The 22002-nt window shown below is 47.9% G+C and overlaps 1 protein-coding gene and 1 long non-coding RNA gene across 6 annotated transcripts in view; one reads left to right on the plus strand and one right to left on the minus strand.

Moving 5' to 3' along the window:
* The window catches only part of LOC107324778 (membrane cofactor protein-like), a 33817-nt gene extending 11949 nt beyond the window's left edge, over positions 1-21868 (plus strand). The window contains exons 11-18 of one of the 5 annotated variants that reach the window (XR_004309676.1): positions 6485-6651; positions 7463-7638; positions 8264-9632; positions 11009-11660; positions 12883-13046; positions 14460-14573; positions 16041-16143; positions 17377-21868. The gene's annotated coding sequence lies outside the window, so the exon portion shown is untranslated. Of the gene's footprint in view, positions 1-6484; positions 6652-7462; positions 7639-8263; positions 9637-11008; positions 11661-12882; positions 13047-14459; positions 14574-16040; positions 17249-17376 lie in introns of those variants that run through there. The other 4 variants (XR_001559558.2, XR_004309674.1, XR_004309677.1 and 1 more) reach the window with 4 other exon arrangements.
* Positions 458-9474, minus strand: LOC116654431. Its single transcript, XR_004309681.1, has 2 exons — positions 9365-9474; positions 458-691 (listed from the first exon to the last, which is right to left on the minus strand). It is a non-coding gene; the product is annotated as an uncharacterized LOC116654431 (long non-coding RNA).
* Positions 21869-22002: the final 134 nt, after the last annotated feature.

The raw sequence follows: 22002 nt of genomic DNA on the forward strand, positions 1-22002 counted from the left end.
CCATGCAACTTTTGGATGACTTTACTCTGAACAACTTGAACTCAGCAGCCATCGTTTATTAATTAGAAATACATTGGAAGGAAGATTTCTCCTGTTGTGGCCCTAACTTCCAGAGGGTGCATACAGTGATTGTATAGTGTCTAGAAATCAGATGACATTACAGAACGGATGGTTGGCAGGAGAATAAAAATGATGGGGGAAAGTGCTGGTTTAAGGATAGGCTGTCGGTGAAGTTAGCAGCTGCTTGATCTCCTCCCACGCTGTAATTCTTGCTCCTAGAACACTGATTTCAAATGGTGCTAGATACAAAGTGGGAAAATCTAAGCCACCATGTGAAACCAGCTTCCAGAGGAAGACAGATCTTGCACGTGGCTGCAGGCTGAAAATCCTTCATCTCCACCGTACCTGGAGGGAGAATTAATGTATTTGATGTTATTAGAAAGCGAGACGGTGACCGTCGGGTTAGTTATTTTATTGATGTGTTTTTGAGCATCCCATGGACGACTGAGGCTCCTGTAGGAGAAATGAGACGTTCTGTAGAAGCCCATTGCTCAGCAGGGACTGTAGATTCCTTTGCTCACCAGGTAGAGTAGGGAAGCTCTTACCAGCAGGTGGTGGAAAAACATCTGACTTCAGTAGTGTTGACTTTGGAGGAGGGGGAAGAAAGAAGTTTGTACCATCCAGAAGCAACCTGTCATCCCATATAGATACAGTCAGTGTCCCCTGCCCTAAGGCAATGTTGTGGATGTCACTGACTGATCTCAGTGTCAACACAGGACAGGTGGGCATTAGGCACCCTTGGTTACAGGGGAGGGTAATGTGACTATCATGATGGGATGTAGCCTGTAAATAGGGTGCTCTTAAAAAGTAGGGAGGGCAGGGCTTTGTGAGAAAGCTGAAATCAGCAAAAAGGAACTTTTAATGAGAACAAATGACGTGGAAATGACTTTGAGCTGCAGGCCAGAACGAAACCTAAAATGGGAGCGTTTGAAAATATAACTGTAAATGGTTCAACAAAAGTTGCTGGGGAGGTGGGAGAGTGTGCAGCCGTGGTGGTTACCCTGCAGCAAATGTGTAGGAAGAGACGACTGGCTGCAGGCCTGCCAACCACTACACACATGGAGTTTAACAACTGTTAGACCCTGGTCATTGTCTCTAACCTGTGCTCATGCAGAAGCTGGTGTGAGGTGGAATCGAGGTCAGCAGAGGCGGAGTTGTGGGCTTTACTTATTGATACCCCAAGGTTTTGGCAGTGCTTAGCATCGGTTTTGTAACCACACCAAGAGTCTGCATCAGTGTCTAGGTTTTCTAATGCACACCCACAGATAGCAGAGGAAAGCTCAAGGAAAAAAGCATGTCCTTCCAAGAAAGGGGGAGGGTGGAGGTAGGGGAAGGAGCTGTACTAGATTACAGTCTGGATATTTACTGTAGTTTCTAAATCCATTAACTGGGGCAGCAGGGTGAGAGAAAAGTGGAAAGCAGGTTCCCTCCCCAGTGTCCATCTTGCTGGCATAGTTATTTATGAGGCATCCTATATTATAGGCGTCTCTGACCCCTTCCCCTTTGCCCCTCCTATAGCAGCCAAACCTTCTAGAAATAGCATGCAGCAGTTAAAGACCAATGGCTCATTCATTATGTATAGTTCGATTAAAAACAAATTTCCTTTCAGCATGATTAATATGATGCTGTTCCTCCTGCAGAGCTCCCTAGGCCTCACCAAGCCCCGCTTCCTTGCGTGCAGCCTGGAGGTGCAAGCTCTTGCTGCTGAGCTGCAGGTACACCTTGCAGAAAGGATACATCTGTGACAGTGTGTTGTCTTATTTCCAAACCCAATAGCGTGCTGGGGCAGGCAGTGTGCAGGAGGAAGGAGAAAAAGAGAGCGGCTCAGCACCATGTGATATGCACAGTATGCATATATGCAAAACCAGTGCTTGTCTCAAGCATTCGCTGGGTGTGTGTTGGATGTGTGTGCATGGGGACACGTGCAGAGACAAGCAAATACAATCAGTTGGATTTGGCTTTGTCAAAGTATTCCAGTAATAGCAAAGAAAATACAGTGTTATTGTTCTGTTTTTTTCCCCTCCTTTTCTGACATATTTTAGCAGCAGCAGCAGTGTGCTAGAGCTTCTTTCAGAGCAACCTCTCTAAGCCTTTCAGGACTCCATCCCGCTTTATATCCTATAGACAAGATGAGGCAAAAAAGAGAAGAAATCCCTGCCTGCTCCATGAAAGGGAACCTCCTCCCTAGCCAAGGACCTTTCATGTAGTCTGCAGGAACGTGGTAAGTCCAAGTGTTGCAGACCTGATTTCTCACAACTGCTTATATATATAAGGGCAGTTTCTGGGGATTCTGCAGTAACCTTTTATTTTTTTCCCCCCCCTCCATTTTGAAATGCCAGAATTAAATTCCCAGCTCATCAATTTCTGATCTCCCCTGCAGGAAATATTCCTGTTCCACATGCAGAGCTGAGGTTGAGAGGCACCCCCCCCCAGTCAAGGGATGAGTCAGACCAGGCCAGGTGCAGGACAGAGGGGTGTGACAGTGCAAGTGGTGACCTGTAAGGGAAATTGAAATGACTAAACTTCTAAGGTTTCAAAAAAAAAAAAAAGCCTCCTCAGCTCAGGGGAGAGTGTAACTGCATCTGTTTGTTGTGCAGCTCTGTTACTGTGCGGAGTTGCGTAGGTCAGGTATGGACAAATGTGCCTTAACTTGCAGTCTGGGCTAATCATTAGTGTGTTAATGCCTTCTGCAGCTGCAGCACTGACCGAGGCCTGGTGCAGGCAAGTAGATGCTGCATTGCTTTGTGGGTTTGATGCTTGGGACTAGAAGATATCCCTAGAGATGCTGCTGCTACTTAAGGCAGCACAAACATGCGCCTCCCTTGTGAGTTCAGAGCCTAATGGAGACTTTGTCTTTCATTAGGACCAGAATAAAAACTTCAGGTCACGTTCCTGAAGGAACAGTTTGTTCCTTTAGTCCCATTCTTGCAGCCTAAGAATTGCACTGTGAATAGTAGAGTGAAAAACAGGTGCTCTGAGCCTACAAACTCGTGCTGTCTGTACCCCACCACCAAAAAGAGAAGAGGAAGCTTGAATGTTGCTCAATGGCATGCTGTGGTGTACAGCACTAAAGTCTAGAGGACTTCTTGTCCCACACAGCCTGTTGGAGCAATAGGACAGCTAGGTCTGCTTGACATTTGGGTCACTAATTTGTTTTAACATACAGTGGAGCCAGAAAACAATCTTTTGGGGATTATTTAGGGCATGCCCTGTGATGTGCAGCATCGCTGATGGCTGGAGTTGGGTTTGCATTCAGGTCAGAGTTGCGTCTTTGCTTTTCCTCTTTGCAATGTGATTTCACCAGAGCACGTTTGTGTGTGGTTATTTCTTAGTGCTTTGAGTGAGTTTTGGACTTGGTTCTTACCGTGGTTTTGGTGCCTACCAAAGTTTTCCTGAACAGTGCTGAGCCCTGGCCTGGCTGTCAGCATAGGCTTTGTATTGGTGGTTTAGATGCAGCTAACATTGTATTGAGGGCTAAATAACACTAGAATCAATGTGGGTGCATCAGCTGATGTGATGGGCTGCAGCAGCCCTAGTGTAGGGGTTCTGTTTGTTCCGTGCTTAGATCTAACAAAAGAGTTTGAAAAATGTCTAAGAAACCCCTTAGATGGAGGAGTTGGTTCTTAACAGTGCAATATTATTATAATACCTGTGATTTATTTGCAAGACCTGCTTGGTTTTTATGTCTTTATTTTTAATCTCCAAACTTTGTGTCGGACTGTTAGGTGAAAGATAGCACTTATTTGCTATTCTCCTGATTTATGTGTCCCAAAGCTGTTCTAAACTGAATATTAACATGGTGATGATTGTAGGAATGCAAGCCATTAGGGTTGCAATTTCTAGTCTTCTGCTTCCCATCTGCTATAATCTGAAATTGTTCTGACCTGTGTGCAGTCATACAGTTCTCTTCCACCTTTACCTTCCCGAGAGCTCCTACGCAAAGCCGCAGCCTGCTTGGAGGGCATGGGAAGTACTGAGCTGCTGAATCCTCTTGAGGATTTCAGATGACTCAAAGAACAGTGATGCAAATTCACACGAGGGAGAAAAAGCCTTGCAGTTGCATGACCTCCATGGTGGAGGAGCAGTAGGAAGGTGTAAGCAGTTCAAACTGATCAAATGTAGCTCTGCACGGCTTGTTTGAACAGCGTGTTGCACAGCTAAAAGAAGTCTCCACTAAAGCAGCTGAAACCAGGAAAGTAATTTTCTGTTCCTAACTTCTGTACCTAAGCATCACCTCAATATATACAGTGTTATTGCAGGTCTTGAAACAAGTTGCAGGGAGATTATTGTGATGTGTGTAGTTGATTCAGGACATGGTGTTTCTCTAGCACGACAGTTCCAGCTGCTTTAGGTAATGTCAAGAAGGGAAGTCTTGTTTTCTTTTGTCACTGAAGAGACAAAATAACGCCTTGTACAAGTGATGAATATAAGGGAACAGCTGCTGCCATTTTTAACTTAAGTACAGCCTGCCTTTAAGCCAGATGTGTACTCTGCCATGTTCTAACACTGCTCACAATAGAAGGACCTAGCAAAAAAGCTGGAGAAAATCCCTGACCCATCTCCCCCCAAAACACATAAGCTGTTTGTTTTTTGCCTATTCCCAGCTTTCTCATCATCCTTTCTATCACAAAAACATCCCTATGTTTGAGAGCCGCTGCTGCTCTCTGCATTGGAGCTGCAGAACCGAATGCAGAACTGCATGCTGCTGGTGGACACGTAGTGTGCACCATTTGCACTGGATAAAGATTGTGTGGGGAGCTGAAGAGATGTGCTTAACTCAGAAATAGCTCTCTTCCTTGGAAAGCTTAAGGTCTGAATCACACTGTGTTGGCTCAGTTTTTAGCAGACAAGCTATCACATATGCCTCCCTGTAGGCGAAGAGTCGTCACTGGCATCAGGATTAGCAGCCAGGTTCTTTTTCCTTTGGAAACTGGAGAGTAATGCTGCAGGCTAAGGCAGGCTTGAAGCATGGTCAGAGCAAGAAGTAGCCCAGGGCAGGAGCCAACCAAACTTTGTTACTGTGAAGATGGGGACAAAATAACTTATTTTGCTTAAGATCCTTGAGGCGTGAAGGTGCTGCTTATGGAGCTCAGAAGAGCAGAGCTGGGTGTAAAGCATCCCTAGTTGATGTTGCCCTGAGTCGTCCACTAAAAATACCACTGACACGGACAGATAGAAACACCTCAGAAGAAGGTGGAAATGTGGCAGGGGATGAGGCAGCCTTAGAGCTGAGGTACCTGAAAGCATGAGAGGTAGCACCGTTGTGACAGACACCGCTGTGGAATCCACCTCCTAATGACTGCAGGAACTGAAATGCAAATATATGCAGCTGCACCTTTTCCATGCCCCCCCTCATCCTCACCCCATTTGGAACAGACTGTAAATTGATGCCTGGTCCTTCAAAATACGCCACTCCTGCCTCACAGCTGGACGAAGGGAAGAAGGGGAGAGAGAAGCAGTACAAAGTTTTTAGGCAAGTTTCTGTAGCTGAGATCTGATGTGTTTTGTACCTACGCTTTTGGACTACGTTGTCCCCCTACTGCAGTAGCCTCACCTTAATTTTCATGCCTAGCTGCCATGTTAAGGGCTCAAGCACTGCAACTGTTGCAAGAAATGTGGACTGGGAGTTCCAGGACCTGACAATGAGTCAGGAATGACCTTGCAGTGGGCGGCTTATTGTACCTCTCGGAGCTGTGCCAGTATAAAGGGCACTCGCATCTCAGAGCGCATTTGAAACCATTTTGGGAGATTCCCACGTTGGCCATTTCTGCTGCCTACTTTGCACCACCGTGGGTGGGTCAGAGCAGGGCAGGGTGTTCCCTTCTTATGCCATAACAAGAGCACTGTCCCAGCCCTAGGTCTTTAATATCTGCCTCTCTATAGGTATATAGGGAATACGGGTGACCCGGACCTCTCTTGCACGTAACTCTGTCCATTGCTACAGATACTTAACTGATGAAGCTTTAATCTCTACCTTAACCCCCTACCACACCCATATTAAATGGCTAGAAAATGTCCATATGAAAAAACACAAGGCGGCAGTGAATTTTCTGGATGGGTCTGGATGTGATTTATAAGAGGAGTGAGGAAGGAATACTTGGCATCTGGACATTCTAATGAGTTTTCCCAAATAAGAAAAGCATTTCCTCATAGACTGTAAGCTTCTCACAGCATCAGTAAAGCTCCTGACACAGAGCCCGGCGCCGTATTTGTATGACATGGAAATTAACAGCAGCAGCAGCACTGCAGGCTCAGAGCCTACTCTGCGAACAACAAAATGGCTAGGGGTGCTGTTGTGTTCATCTGAATTCCTTCACCGTTTGTGGGTGGTAAAATCAGTGGGTGCCAGTATCCCTGCCATGGCAGGTATGGTTGCGAACTTTTAACGCTGATGTTTAAATGAATGCTTCTAACGTTATTCCAGCTTGTGCCCTCATCAGCTCAACCCCACCGAGCAGAGACAGCAACCAACAGCAAAATCGGACTGCGTCACAGATGTAACATGACCATCAGCAAAACAAGTGCAGGAAGAGATCATGGCTGTCTCATCGTTCAGACAGCCTCCTTGCAGGATCACAGAAGAATGAGCCGGTAATGCTTTTACCTTTATGTCATGAGCATTTGCAGTTCTTAACTGTACCACATTTTTAAAGGCTTTGAGCAGTCTAAACTCAAAAGGAAATTGCATGTATTTTGCCAGCAGACCCAAAGCACCGATGAACACTGCGTCACAATGCCGCACTAAGACTGAGGGTGTAATAAACCCTGCTTGACAAAGGAGGGGAAACCAAAATATTGAGAAATACATCAGTTTACCCAGTTCTCCCTGTCAGAGGGAGAAGGACCTTCCAAGGCAATACACAGGAAACCATTATGGAGTTAGCCACGTACAGCTAACATATAGCTAACATATAGCATTCACATGCATTAAATCACTACTGTCCTACACAAATATGCCCTATCCTTTTCTTAGCCTTGTTTCTTGCATGTCTCACAGATTCACCTGCTGATAATAACCTCAATTCCTGACCAATGACGTTTACAGACTAAGTTTAACATTGAACTAACTCCTCTCTCTCCGTCTCCTTTTCCTGCCTGCGCTTAGTCACAAACTATCATTGTGGCCGAAAGATGGGAGCAAAAAGAAATGCATTCCTACATTGAATGCAGCAACTTAAGAGCATGCATACCCTTAGCATGTTGGCAGCACCTCCTTCCGAAGGACTGAGAAATGCCATTAAGATGCACTATCTTTGGAAATTATTGGGGAATGGGGGAAATTATCACTCCTGTGATGGAGGAATAACATGGTGGGTTCTCCATTCGGCTGGGCAGAATTTCCCTCTGCGGCTGCTTTGCTCTGTTCCCATAGATGTATTTATACCTGTCCATCTTGCTGCAGGGACCACCATTGCTGCTGCTATTCCAGTTGCTCCCCTGCTCTGCGGAACTGGCGCTGCAGGAGACAAGGATGCTCCAGCCAGCGAGGGCTCAGTGACTCAGGAGGGGCTGTGATGACTACAGCAGAAGCTGAACCCCCTCTGGAATCCAGCAGAGAAAGGAGGAGAGGCGAGGAAGGTAAAGATGGGGGAAGAGGTTTGTTTGCTTCTTCCCTCCCTGCTCCTGCCACCGCACTGCTGTTGGAAATGGCGTCCTCCCCTCTGGGTTAATGCGCAAAGAAATAGTCGGGCATAAAACCGCAGCGCTCACGGCCTGTATCAGCCAGCAACCCCAACCTGGGCAAATGCAATGTGCCAGCACAGCCCCTGCCTTAAGACAGGGCAACCAGACTGATAACCAGAGGACAGGCAATGCTGGATCTAAACCCAGCGGTTGTTGCTAAACAACCAGCCCTGACGCTTGGTGTGTCAGTGAGTGACGAATATAGATTAAATACTTATGCTACCACATCCTTCAACTTGTTTTAAGCCATGCTGCGATGAAGGGCTATGGGATAACGTGCCCTGCTGTAAAGCAAAGTTACTGCTCTGTGCTTAACCAGGTGATTTCCATAGCCAGAAGGACTGAGCTCAGAGCTGCGTCCTCAGAACTTCCCAGCACATCTTCACTATTGGGCACATTGAGAGGTGAAAAAACAGCACAATAACTAGTGCAGGGAATGAAGGATTCTGCCCACCTCCCTGCCCCGTCCTCCTTCCTGCCCATGTCCTAACTCTGCCCTTCCTTTCTGCATCGTTTCCAGGTGCCCCCTTGTGCTTAACCACCGCCTAAAGAAGAGGAAAAGAAGGAAGGAAAGGAAGAACTAAAAGCCCCGAAGCCAAAGCTCTTTCCGTGGTGGAGCTTGGCAGCTCTGACACGTCATCGTGACAACGACACAGCAAAGCGAAACCTTCCCGGTGCTGGCACAGGGCAGCCAGGAGGTGGAAACCGAACCCGGGGACCGAACTTGGGGTATCAGACAGTCGGTACCACGATGCTGGACCGGACCGGGAGCCCCCGGTACTTTGAGACGAGCTCAGCCAACATTCGGATTTGACACCAGGCTATCAGCCAATCCGAGAGGGCTTTTCACCTGCCATCGTTTTCTCCTCCAATCAAACGGCTTGTTTGGGCAGAGAACCCACCCCGGCCAATCGGGAGGCAGCTGAGCCACTTAGTTAATGATGCAGCAGTACAGGGAAGACTATCACATGTGAGCTGGAAGGCTGCCAACATGGAGACACGGAGAGAGCAAGGTAAACAACTTTCCAACGCCAAAATGATGACATTTAATCCCTAAATGCTTGCTTCCCGTCTCGACTCATCCTTAACCCCCTTTCAGCTGGTGTGGAAGAGTCTGGAAGGGGCACCCTTGGTACCTGTCCCCAATGCTTTTTTAAAAACTGTGCCCTGCAATGATCATACTGCGTCACTGTTTGCCACTTTCCGAACTACGCAGTGATAAAGCCCTGAGCCCGGCTCGCAGGGTGGTTGTTAACCCCTGCACCCAGCCCTGCCTCAATGCCAGCCCTTAAGGGAGGGGGGGGGAGAAGGCAGGGAATAAAAAGCCCGAGCAAAACACGAAAACAGCAGTCTGCAAAGTTGTCATCTCACCCCCACGGCTGCTGCCCACCTCTGCATTACAGCAATGCCGGCGAGAGTGGCATTCGTACAACCTGTGCCGACGTTCCATTGAGAAAACAGCTCTGACGCAGAGCAGAGCAAATCATACCCAGCCGAAATAATAATGAAGGCACTTGGGGGAGCTGAACTTAGGGACGATAGGGAGGAAGGAGGGACGCCCTGCAAAGCATTACAAAAGGTAGATGCAGCTCCAGCCCCATCCTGATCAAAGGGTACGTACGTGGGAAAGACGAACCGGACCGAGGAGCTCTGCCCGTGTACCAGCTGCGCAGCGTTCAGCCCTCTGCTTGCCGTGGAGCGCCGCAGAACAGAAGGTTCCAGAAATTTCCTTTCCCGTTAACCCTTTCGGTGTCTGCCCACTCTCCCTCCCCGCGGGATTAAGTACGCCGGGTCTCCAGCATCGTCAACGGGCGAAGCCTCCTACGCCAACCGAGCCCAGATGCGTTCTCTAAATGACACTGTCTGGTGACAGGAGCTCCATCCGTGGTGTTGGTATTACTTCTCTTTCTTGAGCCCTCTCTCCCTCTCTGGCTGCTTCTCTCCCCTCTTGCTGCAGCAGGGCTGTTGCTGGTAGACCTATCGACGGAGCTTGCTCTCTCGCTCTCTCGCTGAGCTCTGTGACGCAGCTCTAAATTCTCCAGCCTGCTCCCTGTGTTATAACAGCGGAACTGCAGCCTTCCAGGGAGCCCGTGCCAGCAGTGCCAGGGCCAGGCACAACGAGGGAGCCTCGCTCCTGGACGCTGCACCTTTTTATTTGGTGATTCTTATGTTCCTCACCTGTGCTTCTGTGTTGCCTTCCGAGCCTCTGAGCTTCGCATCTCCCTCTCTGCTTCTGAGTCATGCTTGCTGGGTTAACTCTTTTAGGATTGGTAGTCAGCAATACAGATCTCGAACGAGCGCAGCTGAAACCACAGCCAACTTTGTGGTGGTTTCTGCTTTAAAAAAAACCAAAGCAAATCTTCTTGGCTCTAAGAAACAAAAACACACACACACACACACGTTCCAGTAGAGAGTTAGTGCTTCTTGATTAACTGTTTCGGTGTCAGGAACTACTGCCTGATGTCCTGAAGTGAAGTCTGGGCCTACGTCCTGCAAATACTCAGTCAGCATTACCTTGGAGCACAAAGCAACTTAAAAGGAACCACTCATAGGGATGGATGTGGGACTTCTGGATGTGAAAGCACCAAAATGCTGCTGGATCCACGTGATCCTGTTATGCTGGCTGCTCAGCATTGATCTGACTGTGGTTCAGCCACTGAGCAGATGCATTGTGTAGGATAAGGTACTGAAAGTGCTAGAAAGCTATAGGCTCTACTTAATCTGAACAGTATTAATAAGTGTTACCGCACACACAGATTCAGAATGCTCAGTGTAGGCAGGGGAACTAATAGCTGCATTCCGGGAGTCTTCAGGATCCAATCATCTCTGTCAAAAAGGTTCACCAGCAGCTGCATATTGCAGCACAGCAGGCACAGCCAGGCAAGCAAAGTGCTGCTGCTGAGCGGCTCTCTTTGCCCATAGCCCTCTGCCTTGTGTTAGCTTCAGTGCAGTCAACTTCAGCACCAGGCAGAGGAAGCTCTGCTCCAGTCTCGGAGCCTCGAAACCGGAAAATGTGGAGGAGGATCAGTGGTAGATGGAGCATCTGGGAATCAAAGCAGAGCTAATGGAAAGCCAGCCCTGCATGAGGGAGTTCATGCGTCAGACTGCGTGTACAACAGAGCCAGCAGCCCATCTGAAAACCTGGGAATCAGGAGAGATCACTGTGCATCTGCCATTTTAGTGCTGAACTCTGTGAGCTTTGGGCTTTTCACTACAACCAGAGCTGAAGTAACCACTGTGTTTTTTATTCTTTCCCTCTTTGCAGCGTCTGAAGAGCCTGAGCTATTTTGGGATTCGTCTGTACTACACTGAAAATGACACCTGTTACACACAGACATAAATGAGAAGAATTGCAAGCTCCTGGTTTCTCAGATACAGCTCTACCGTGGAACAGAAAGATAGGAGCTGGGGATGTAGGAGGGCAGTGTGGGGTGAAGAGCTGACCCTTGTGAACTGAGTATCCAGACAGCAGTACAAGGAGTGCACAAGGTTTGTTGTATCCGATGCAGACCTCCCAGTGACCAAGAGCAGTAAGTGCTTGGTCAACAAAATGCTGTAAGATGGGGTTTCTTACACGATTGAACCTATGGGACTTCAAGCCTCACAGATCTGCTTTGTGGGCAAAGCTGCAAGCGTTAACTGTTTCAGTTAATTGTAAGAGTGCTTCGGCTACTTAAATGAGTCATTCAGCGGTGATGCTCTGATGTAGGCCAGCATTTTGTGCAGGGTTACACAGTCAGTTTCCATTACCCCTGAGTTATCTCAGAAGCTCAACCAGCACACAGAGACAGAGCGGATTTCCGTGTTCCCCTTTGCTGTGTCTGCCTGCAGCTGATGTGCAGAGCCCCAGAGAGACAGCAGCCCCCAGGTGCTGATCCAAGAAGAATCGAAGCAACTGTGCCTTGCAAAGCACTCAGGTATGCAACTGGAAAACACACAGAGTGATGCAAAGCTTGGTTGGGATATGGCATTGTCTTTGGCATCTTCTGTGTTATTTTCTGCTGTCATGCTACAATGGCCTTAATAGCAATAACATACGGGGAGTGAAGTTGTGAAAATCTTAACGCTTGCAAATGTCATCCAATGCCTTGTGGTGCCGTGGGTGATAAAATAACCTTGGCTGTTCCCAGAGAAAGGTCCTTGATCTTTTTAATGGTGGGCAGAGCCCCAGTGGTGCTGAGCAGTGCTTTAACTTCCCGCTGGTGAAGGCTTGGCTCTGGTTCCACTTTAAATGCCATCAGCCACACCTTCCTCCCAACTGCAGGAAGCTGCGATTGTTAAAATCAGGGCATGTTCCTGTTTAACTAAAAGGCTGAGATCAAATAAGCCAAAGGCCTCGGCAATGCCAAACAAATTCCTGCCCAAGACTCAGCAAGTCTGTGCAGCTGGAAATGTGTGTAGTGCCCGACCTCAGCATCCATGTGAGTGACGTCTCAACGCGTCACCCTGGGAGCAGGCGGTCAGGAGAGTGTGGGCAAGTGAATGTCGCATTGAACTGAGTAATAATGCTTAGCACAAAGGTTCTTCAGTTTGCCAATCAAGTGTCCTGAAAGCCAAGCAAGCGGTGATGCTTCTCAGGTGCTGACGTGGCATCCTGCGTCGTGTATGAAGTTAATGCAGTTGTGCGTATGGGAAGACTGAATCAAATGGAGGTTCAATAACTTGGCTCAGATTGCGAGTGGGTTCAGGGTCAAAGCTGAGAAGGAAATTTGGAAGTTCCTATATTTTACTCTAGCTGTGCCTCTTGCTTAATTGAAACCCTTATTACATAGAAGTTAATGAGAAAGACTTAACAGCCATCTGAAAGAGAAGCTGCCGGAACAGTGCGGCTTTTAGAGGAAATGGATAGGAAATTGTTTAGAGGAGGTACTTTCTTTCATTTTTCAAAGAAAAGCAGAAATAAAACTTGCAAGTTTTGCTTCTGTTCTCACGTGGACATAAGCAATGACAGGTGGGTCGTGGTCCTACAGTGCTGTCCTATCAGAGAGACGGTCTGGGTTTCAGGAACCCAACTGGGTCCATGGGGGAATGTTCTGCATAGCGAGCTGAATTTCCTCCTGCTGCAGCAATAATAGGAAAGTTACCAAGTCAAACCTTTAGGTTTAGCATGTTGTTGTGTTGTTTTGCTTTTCCTGAAAGGTTTATTGCCATCCAGATGATTTTCATTAGTGAATGTCAGAGGAATGGCTTCTGGAGTGTTTGCAGTGATTCCTGGCTGTGATCAGCTCAACCACCATTGCTGTGACACACGTCTTTGCCAGCCCAGTGTGTGCACACTGCGGTCCCATCCAACCACAGAGCAGGTAGGTGTATAAATAACAATACAAACCCTTTCTGGAGCACTTCTGAGCTTGTTTTTGTGCACCTACCCAGGTGTGCAGGGCAAAGAATTGGCTGCTTATAAAGTTCATTCTGTTCTCACTGTATTGCAGGCGTTGTTCAGCTGTTGGGTGGGTTCTCATCGTCCTCTCAGGGTTTGGGGGTTTCATTGAGATAAAAAAACAGAGGTGTGGATTAGATCCCAACAACCAAGGGTGTATTGGTGCTGGGCTTTGCACAAAATCTTTGCGTTTCCTGTGCAATAAGGCAGGCACCAAAATGGAAACCTGAAGGTGACGAACCCGGCCGTCCCTTTGAAAAGCTTTAGTCTGGCATTTGCCCTTTGAAGCCTTAAGAAAATCCCAGCTGGAAGAGCTGAGATCTTTTTCAAAGGGGATGGCACCACAGGAACACAGAGACTGCTTCCAAACAGAGTGAATGCCCTCTGATGAAGTCAGGTTTGGGACATCAGCATCCCCCAGCTCAGCTCCCTGCCTTGCAGTGATCCCGGCCCTCCAGTGCTGTGGGTTTTGCTCTCATCCAAATCCAAGGAGCCAACAGCCCTGAGACAAAAGTAATTATTTCAGCTATTAGCTGCTAAGAATAGAGCCCGCGGGGGTGCTCTGCATGGCTGAGGTGCACTGACAGCACAGTTGGAGGTAGCAGGGATTGCAGTGGAAGCACAGAAATAGCCGTTCTCCGCACTCAGCACTTTGAAGCTTCATGAGTCACTGAAATACACCGTGAGGGGACAGGTAGGGGGCAGAGGAGATTACCCCCTCCTCCTTTACATATGAGATAACAGAGCATTTCCCCTAAGGCCAATTGCTGGATTTTGGGGTGGGGAGAACAGTGTTTTGATGAGGACCTGGGGAGAGCTGGCTCTCATGTGCATCTTAACATCTTGCAATGGTGCTGTTAGGACAAATTGTTGCAATACCACGACATGTTTTCACTCCATACAGCTGCTAAGGGGGGAGTTTCCTTTTATGCTGTTTGTTCAGCGCAGGGTACGATACATTCCTGCTCCATGACTACGTTTCCAAGCTACATAGTAAAAGGAATAATAATGAGAGTCAAAGTTGTACAACTGTTTTTGCACAGCAATCTGCTTGTCATTTTAGTGCTGGATTTCTCCAGCTATTGTACAGGAGAAAACAAAAATAAATAAGATAAATTAAAAGGCTGATTTGTATAAAAAAACACCCTGCCCAACCAAAACAAACACACCCAAACTGGAGCTTTGAAATAGAACTGCTGTATCAATCCTGAGTTCAGCTACAGAAAGGGTCAAGCTAGATAGAATTAAACATCTCAGCTGGAGCAGGGACAGGGCAGCAGACAGCTTGCTAAAAATAGATTAATCCTAATTACAGCCACACTTCTACTTTTCCAAGGTTTCCTGTTTCACATGGGGACACCAAGGCTGTGAATGGATGGAGGGTCGCTGCGCTCAGCCCCCAGCACTGGAAGGCATCTGAGAGCCGAGCTGACCAGCAGACCTCATTGAGGTGAGACCTCCCCCTTCCTGCTCTGCAGGAATAACCCTGCACTGTCACTAACTGGGCTGTTGTTGCATTCCTTCAGTGCATGCAAGTCTTGCCTGAGTTTTGTACCTTCCTGTTGTCCTTGAAACTGGGATTGTAAATTATTTTGGCCGGTGATAAACTGTCTTTGCTTGTCCAGCGTTGAGCTGCTCTGGCCTCTCAGTTAAGGCTTCTAAAAATAAGTAATTATAAGATATTATCTCCTTAAAATACTTGTTAAAAAGAGGACTCCCATCTCTTTTTTCTCCTCAAACTACTCTGCTTCTAAGCAGTGTTCTTTCAATCTGCTTTCTTCTGCAGCCATTCCTACAGCAGGAGAGCACAACAGCCTCAAATGCAGGCCTCGTACTTTGCACTTACACAACCAGAATCACTGGAAAGCCACGAGTAAGGTCTAAAATCCAAGCTGCCATTAAGAAAAGTTTTGAACTTAGTTTTTATGAAAGCAGCCTGGTTACTTTTCCCAACGGGGAACTATTTTATAAACAAATCCTGATTAAAAGTTGGACTTTTTCTATCTTATTCCCAGGAAAACACAGACAGTTTCATTTTTCAGTATGTTTTTGGTTTCTTTATTTGACCAATTCTGATTAGTCATCTTAACCCAACTGTAAGACTGATTTCCCTTTCCAGAATGGGAGACCTTTTTGTTTTCAGCTATTCCTTTGGCTAATCCACCAAGTAGAAAACAAAACATTCAACGTGACAAAACAAAACAGATGAAAAGACTTTCAGCTTTGCTCACCTTCCTGCCAACTATTTTTCTTTAAAGACACACAGGGAAAACAAAATACAAACCAACCCCTTCAGCCTCATGCACGACTGTATGGTTGTACTCCTTTAAAGGGGAAGGAAGGGCTGAGGATGAGCACTCTGCAGTGGCCAAGGTCTGGGTTTAAGCCTCTGAACCAGCATCTAGTGCAATTCCTCCCCCTGAAACAAGGCAGTAAGGGTATATTCTAGCAAAGGTGTGAATATTTAAGGCTTTTTTCTAATGGGTTCATAGGGTTCCCACAATTTATTTGACCAAACCACTGCTTTTAAATGTCATTTTGTGCTTCTTACAGCCAGCCTGGGAAAAGGAGGCATTTAATACATCAAAAAGCCAAGAGTGGTATTTGTAGCAGGCCTCTGCCTCCTCATTTATACCTGTGAGCGTGCAGTTCTCTCTTTGGAAGGCAGCACTGCCTCAGTGCACTGTAATATGCCGAAAACAGCTTGGCAGAATCTCTCCTTCTGAGGCCTTTGTGCTGCCATCCACTGCTGCGTTCTCTGAGCAGGTTGCACTGAAAGATAAATAGCAGAGTCCCAAAATGATTTAATAGAGTTTCCGAAACCTCCTGTCAGTAGAAGCACTGCTTGGCAGAGGAACTTACATTTTTCTTTGAATTTTAACTCACTCCAGGCTTCATTTGCCCCTTTGTTTCACAGGTTTTCCCCAGGCTGGAAGGTTTCCACCAAGTCAAGAAGATGGTCGTGTTTGGGATGGTCTGCCTGATCCTGCGCCCTGTGTCAGCTCTGTCATATGGGGAAGGTGGGACAGCAGCCTTTGAACTGAAATCATCTGCTTTGCCTCCAGAGCACTATTTCAGATTGGTGTTCATAGAACTATTGCTGAAAGCCATTTGTGAACTCAGTGTTGCTCCTGTATATGGTATGGTGAGATATTGCAGCTCTCTTAGGCTGTTGAGGACTAAAAGGTGCCCATGGGGTGGGCAGGTCTTCAGCAGTGACCGTAAGATAAGACCCCACAACACAAGATGCTTCACTCCATGCCACACTGGCTCAGGTTAACCTGCAGCCCTGTTTTCCACACATAACCATGGTAACCCGAATTATCTGGCAGAGGTGCACACCAGGCCAATTTGTCACATCTGTTCCTCCAAACCCATCGTGCCTGCATAGTCTGAGCCTGCACAGAGCAGGACATCTCTGAGCTTTGCTATTCCCAATGCAGTCCCAGCACAGGCAGTGGGAGGTGGGGAGGAGGAAGAGGAAGAGGACGAATGCCAGTGCAGTTCATGCACAATGCTGGCTCTCAGCAGTACGATTAGTTACTTGGCAACACTTGGCAACGAGAGCAAGGTGTGTCAGAGTGGATGGGACACAAACACACGCACCAGCAACAGCTCCAGGAGAACTCACAGCTTGTACAGCTCGTCTGGTTTTGCCATGGAGCACTTAATTGAACGAATTAAGTAACACCTGGAAGCAGCCTCCCACTGAGCACGTTACACAACAACCGTGTTGCCCGTGTTTTCCATGCAATGCCAGTTGGTGGAACTGTGTTGAGCAGAACAAAAGTCGCCTGTCCTGCCCTTCTCATGCAGCTGTGGGGTGGATGGTGCAGCAGTGAGGGGACAGCATGAATTTCTGCACTGAAATGGAGGGATTTCAATGGCTGCTGCTGCTCAGGAAATGCTGTGGATGTGCTCAGTAGTAACAACTAACTGGTATTCCTTAAATGAGGAATTAAAGACTTTGGATTTCCTGAAATCTGAATCATAAGAGAGGTTTTGCAAGGCTTTACTATAGAACCAAATAACACCAAAGGGGGAAAGGATGCATGTAAGGCTCCTGGGGAGGGTGGAAAATACATGTATTCTCTTGTAAACATATAAACATGGCTTCCACGCTCATTTCTTGTTGCACGACTTTAATAAAGGGGTTAGTTTTATGTCTGAGACAAGGAATTGCATAGAAAAGTAAAAGCTGGTGTAAATGAGCTGAGTCCCAGCCCTCCCTCTGACATACTCTCCCTCCTTAGGTTCACCTGCAGGAGCACCAGGCTTTCAGCTGCTCAGAGCCATTCTATCCTTAGCACTGCCATGAATGTGTTCTGCACTGCAAGTCCAGAGCTCCACAGCTGCAGCCCTGGAGTGGGAGCTTTCCTTGGCAGCTCGGGGTGAGACGTGGGCGAGGGCACTAGCGGAAGGAACCCATGACACCCTGACCCTTGTGAGCACACGTTTGTTTTCTGCACTAAAACCAGCAGACCCGCCGAAATCTGGGTTATATAATACTACTGCTGCCTCGAAACGGGGAGGTTAAAATGAGGTCGTCCAAGATGGGAGCTGCCTGCAACCCACAGCCGCCTTGGGAGGACGATCCGCTGCTTGCATCGAGCCTTGCACACAGGGGAGCACTGCAAACAGAAACATACAGAGACAGAAACCAGGATGCTGGAAGTCTCCTGAGTTCTCAGGGTGTGGAATCAGGCCGGTTGCTTTATTTGCATCTCCCTGTTTACGTGACAAACTGTGCTGAGCAGGCAGCGTGACGGGCTGCGGTCACAGGGCACTGCAGAGCTATGGGGTGCCAGATCCACACAGCACAGAGCAGCTCTGTGCTGCAGCCAGCACCAGGTGTTACCCTTTGGTGCACTGAAAAGGGTGCAAGGTCTACATTATTCCTTCCATAATTGCCTGATGATCAGTACATCGTGGTTAAGGGGATCCAGGTTAGAAAGTATAGGACTGTAAGCAAGATATTTTCCAGAATACCAATGCAAAGAATGGAAGCTTCCTCCTTTAAATGCATTTCAGAGAGCAGAGGGTGAGGAACATGGGGCTGCTTGAAGGGAGCAGCATGGGGTGAGCACATCAGTGAGCTTCAGCAGGGGGCATTTGGTGGTTGAATGGCTGAAGGGGATGTGATGGACCATCGTAGAATCACAAGGTTGGAAAGGACCTATAAGATCATCTAGTCCAACCAAATCATGCTGCTGCCAAGCATTGCAAAGAAAGAGGCAAAAATCATGTTACCAAGAGCATGAGTTTGTTTGAGGAAGGCCTACTACGTCCTAACAGCATGTGAAAGCACCTGGCTTCACATTGCAATGGGAACTCTTACCTTCAAGGCACTTAATTTGTTTCCTGATCCTCCAGCTTCTCTGCTGGTGCCAGAACAGAGCAGTGAGGGCTGCAGGCAGGACAACTTCATCTTGGACAGCAAGTGATGGACAGTGCTTCTGTCCCACCATCACTGAACTGGATACATGTGGAATGACTGCTGAGCACAGAAAGAAGCTGAAGACGAACCACCTACCTGCTGAAGGCAGAGGATCAGTGCTGCTCCAGCCTTGTTGGTACCTATGGGTTTTAGATCCCATTGCAGGATGGAGCCCTGTGTTGTCCTCCATAGGGTCCCATTTTATGCAGGCGATGTAACTGCATGGCAGCCTTCAGTATCAGCACTTCCTTCTGTGTTACTTGCTGCTTTTCAAAGGGAGCTGAGAACCCAGAGGGGCAGCCTGGGCAAGGCAATGTTGCAAACCCTGCTTTGTGCTGGCAGAGCAATGCTAAGGCAGGGAGTTAAAACCCTTGCATAGGTAGACCATGAAGGATAACATAGCAACCCATAACGTAGGTAAGAAGCACTTTGCAAAGGAGCAGCGCATAAAAAACAAGCCCGAGCAAAAGGAAACTTAAGCCTCTTAAATATTAAAGTTCCAAAATTAAACCCGTGTTTATATAACAGTTGGGTCAGTGCTGCAGAACATTGGAGTTCACAGCCTTGCACCAAAAAAGGATCCGGTGGAGCCAACAGCTGCTCCCATGAGGTCTGCAGTCACCCCATTAAACAGCACAACCCTATAGGAGCCTGCCCTAACCCTATAGGAGCCTGCCCTAACCCTATATAGCTTGGCTTAGGGGCAGCCAGAAACAGGCCTGATATCCCCACTCATTACAGGTGATAGCGCAGCAATACAAGGCAAATACACACAAAGTAAGGAGAACAACTCCATGAAGTCTCTCTGCTGCTGAATTATCTTTAAAAAACCCGTCTAAAAAGCCCCGCAGATAAACCCCCCTACTTAGTATTTTCTAAGGAAAGAGCACAAAAGAACTTAATCCAAAGTAAATATTTAACCAAACAGCAATTAACTAACAATGATGGATTGTAAACAGGGCTGAGCTGCGCCTCTCCCTCTTGTTTCTCTGGGCTACAGCTGCCCTAAGGGGGGAAGGCAAGTTGACTGAGTCAGGTTTGTCTCTGCCACCACGTCGCTATTAAAAGGCTCCACAAACAGAAACGGCATCGGATGTTCTGAGAGCGAGGAAAACAGTGAAGAACAGAGCAAAGCATCGCTGTAAGGCCTGATGGAACAGCTGCCCTTGGGAAGGAAGGCTAAGAAAACACGAAGCTGTAAAGGAACTGCTTCCCATCAGGGCAGCCTTGTGTGCCTGCATCCCATTTACACAGGGGGAAGTAGGGATAATTATTAAGTATTAGAACATATTCTCATAATTATTAATTGAATCATTACGTCCCGTTTGTTACTGTTACGTTCCATTATTATGTCCCATTTGGACAACTGTCCCCCCTCCCCCAGCAGATCACTACATCCATAATAATAATTAGTACTTATTAGTATTGCTGTTATCTCTTATTTCCCACCTCCAGGTGCCTTTGCAACCTGGCTGGGCTCTGTCCATACTCCCACCTGCACCAGGGCCCAGGGTAAGGGGGGGGTGGAGGGGAGTTATGGGGCAGGGGATGCTCCCATAGCGGCTCTTTCCCCCCCCCCTCCACCCCCGGCCCTGCCGAGCGGAGCAAGCGGCCGCTTCTCCCCCCCCCCGCACCACGCAGCAAGGTCACCCCGCTCTGCCTACACGTCCCAAGAGGCCGTGCCCCCCCCTTACAGCCCATGGGGGGGTCGGGAGGGGGCGGCGGACGGGCGAAGGAAAAGCTCCGTATCCACGAGTTCATCCAGCGCAGCCTTTTTTTCTCTCTCCTTTCTCGCAGGACGGTGCGTCGTCGGGACATGAAAGATCTTATTAAATCCTGAACGGAAGAGATGAACCGAGCTGGGGTGGGGGATCTTCTGCAATTCAAACCAAAAGCAAATAAAACATCGGGAGATGGAGGAGGAGGGATCCGGTTCCGAAGGTCGGTGATACGAAGCTACAACCGCCGCTCTCTCTTCGCAGCTCTGCACCCGCAGCCATCGGTGGTGCCGCTCCCTCTCCCCCCTTAGGAAGCAGAGCGATAATCATTCCCCATTTAATGGATGGGAAACTTGGCACAGCACAGATTAAGCGATTTGCTGACAGCGCGTAAGAAAATTGCACGAGCGGAGCATTCTCTCAATTATACCATCCTTCTAACTGCATAATTTCCCTCTGTGATTCCAAACACGGAATGTACTCCCTGTGTGGGGTTGCATTGCTGAATGCAAAGAGTGCAGGCAGCATTAGCAGCACCCGTGCATCCTGCTGGGATGGTTTAATCCGTGCTGCAGCACCTGGGCACGGATTGAGGTGGGCAGGGGTGCAGCTGTGACATATGGGGGGACCAAAGGATGCTTTGTGCTGTAGTCCATGCAGGAAGAGCATCCATGGATGCCCCATGGGATGGAGGCAGCCTGGAGGGCAGAGCTGAGCCCCTGGGTGCAGCCACATTGTGGGTGTGCAGAGCTGAACCCAGCCCTGCCCCGCTGCCATCCCACCCTATGTCAGGGCCATGCCTCGTTCCAGGCTCCCCTGCCCTCATTTGAATTGGCCCGGCCTCTTAATCTGCTGCTAAGTGGGACTGCCGATGAGCGGCCGAGATAAATTTAGAATGAAATCTTTGTATGGGTCAGAGGAAAAACACTGCAGCCTCTGGAATCCAAACGGAGCAACTGAGTGGCTCCTACTGCAGCCTGAGGGCTGGGAGGGACAAGGAGAGGAGCTGGGGGGGGCTCTCAGTGATACTTAGACGTGGTCAGCCAAGGCTCCAACCCTACAAACCCATTCGGGTCTGATAGACCCAGGAGGTGTTTATACGCAATAAGTGCTGCATCACTCCAGGACCACCAGCTATGCCACAGCTCTGCTGTTCCCTTACAGTTCTGCTAAGCTGTTAAATTGTTTTTAAACAAGAAAATAATAATAATAATAATGGTATTAGTGGTGTGAAATCCCCCCATGAAATCACACATCTGCTTCCCCTGCTATATTCCCAACACCATTGAAAGCCATTTTATCATGCACTCATAAATGGTACGGAACCAACACGAGGAAAGGAAAAGAATCCTCTGAATGGTTTCCCTTTAATAAGCTATTAGGACCTTGTACTGCTAATTAAACTATTAATTAGATGTCTTATCATCCCCAAACACGTTAACACGTTGCCAAAGCAGCAGAGGAGCCTCTGGGGCAGATAAGGAAGGGAAGAAGATGCAAACGTGAAGATTAACAAAAAGAGGAAGAAAAATCACAACTAAAAGGAGCAGAAAAAAAGGCAAATAAAGAACTCGAGGGTGCATTATTGAATTTACAGGGATAAAAAAGATACACAGGTTAGAAATAAACACCCCAGGGATGTGGGTCTGTCCTATGCAAGACACAGGCACTGAAGGGCAGCAGTGCTTGCAACGACCTGGGTGCCAGCCCTGCTGTTCTAGCAG

Source organism: Coturnix japonica, chromosome 26, assembly GCF_001577835.2.
Source record: "Coturnix japonica isolate 7356 chromosome 26, Coturnix japonica 2.1, whole genome shotgun sequence".
NCBI classification, from domain to species: domain Eukaryota; kingdom Metazoa; phylum Chordata; class Aves; order Galliformes; family Phasianidae; genus Coturnix; species Coturnix japonica.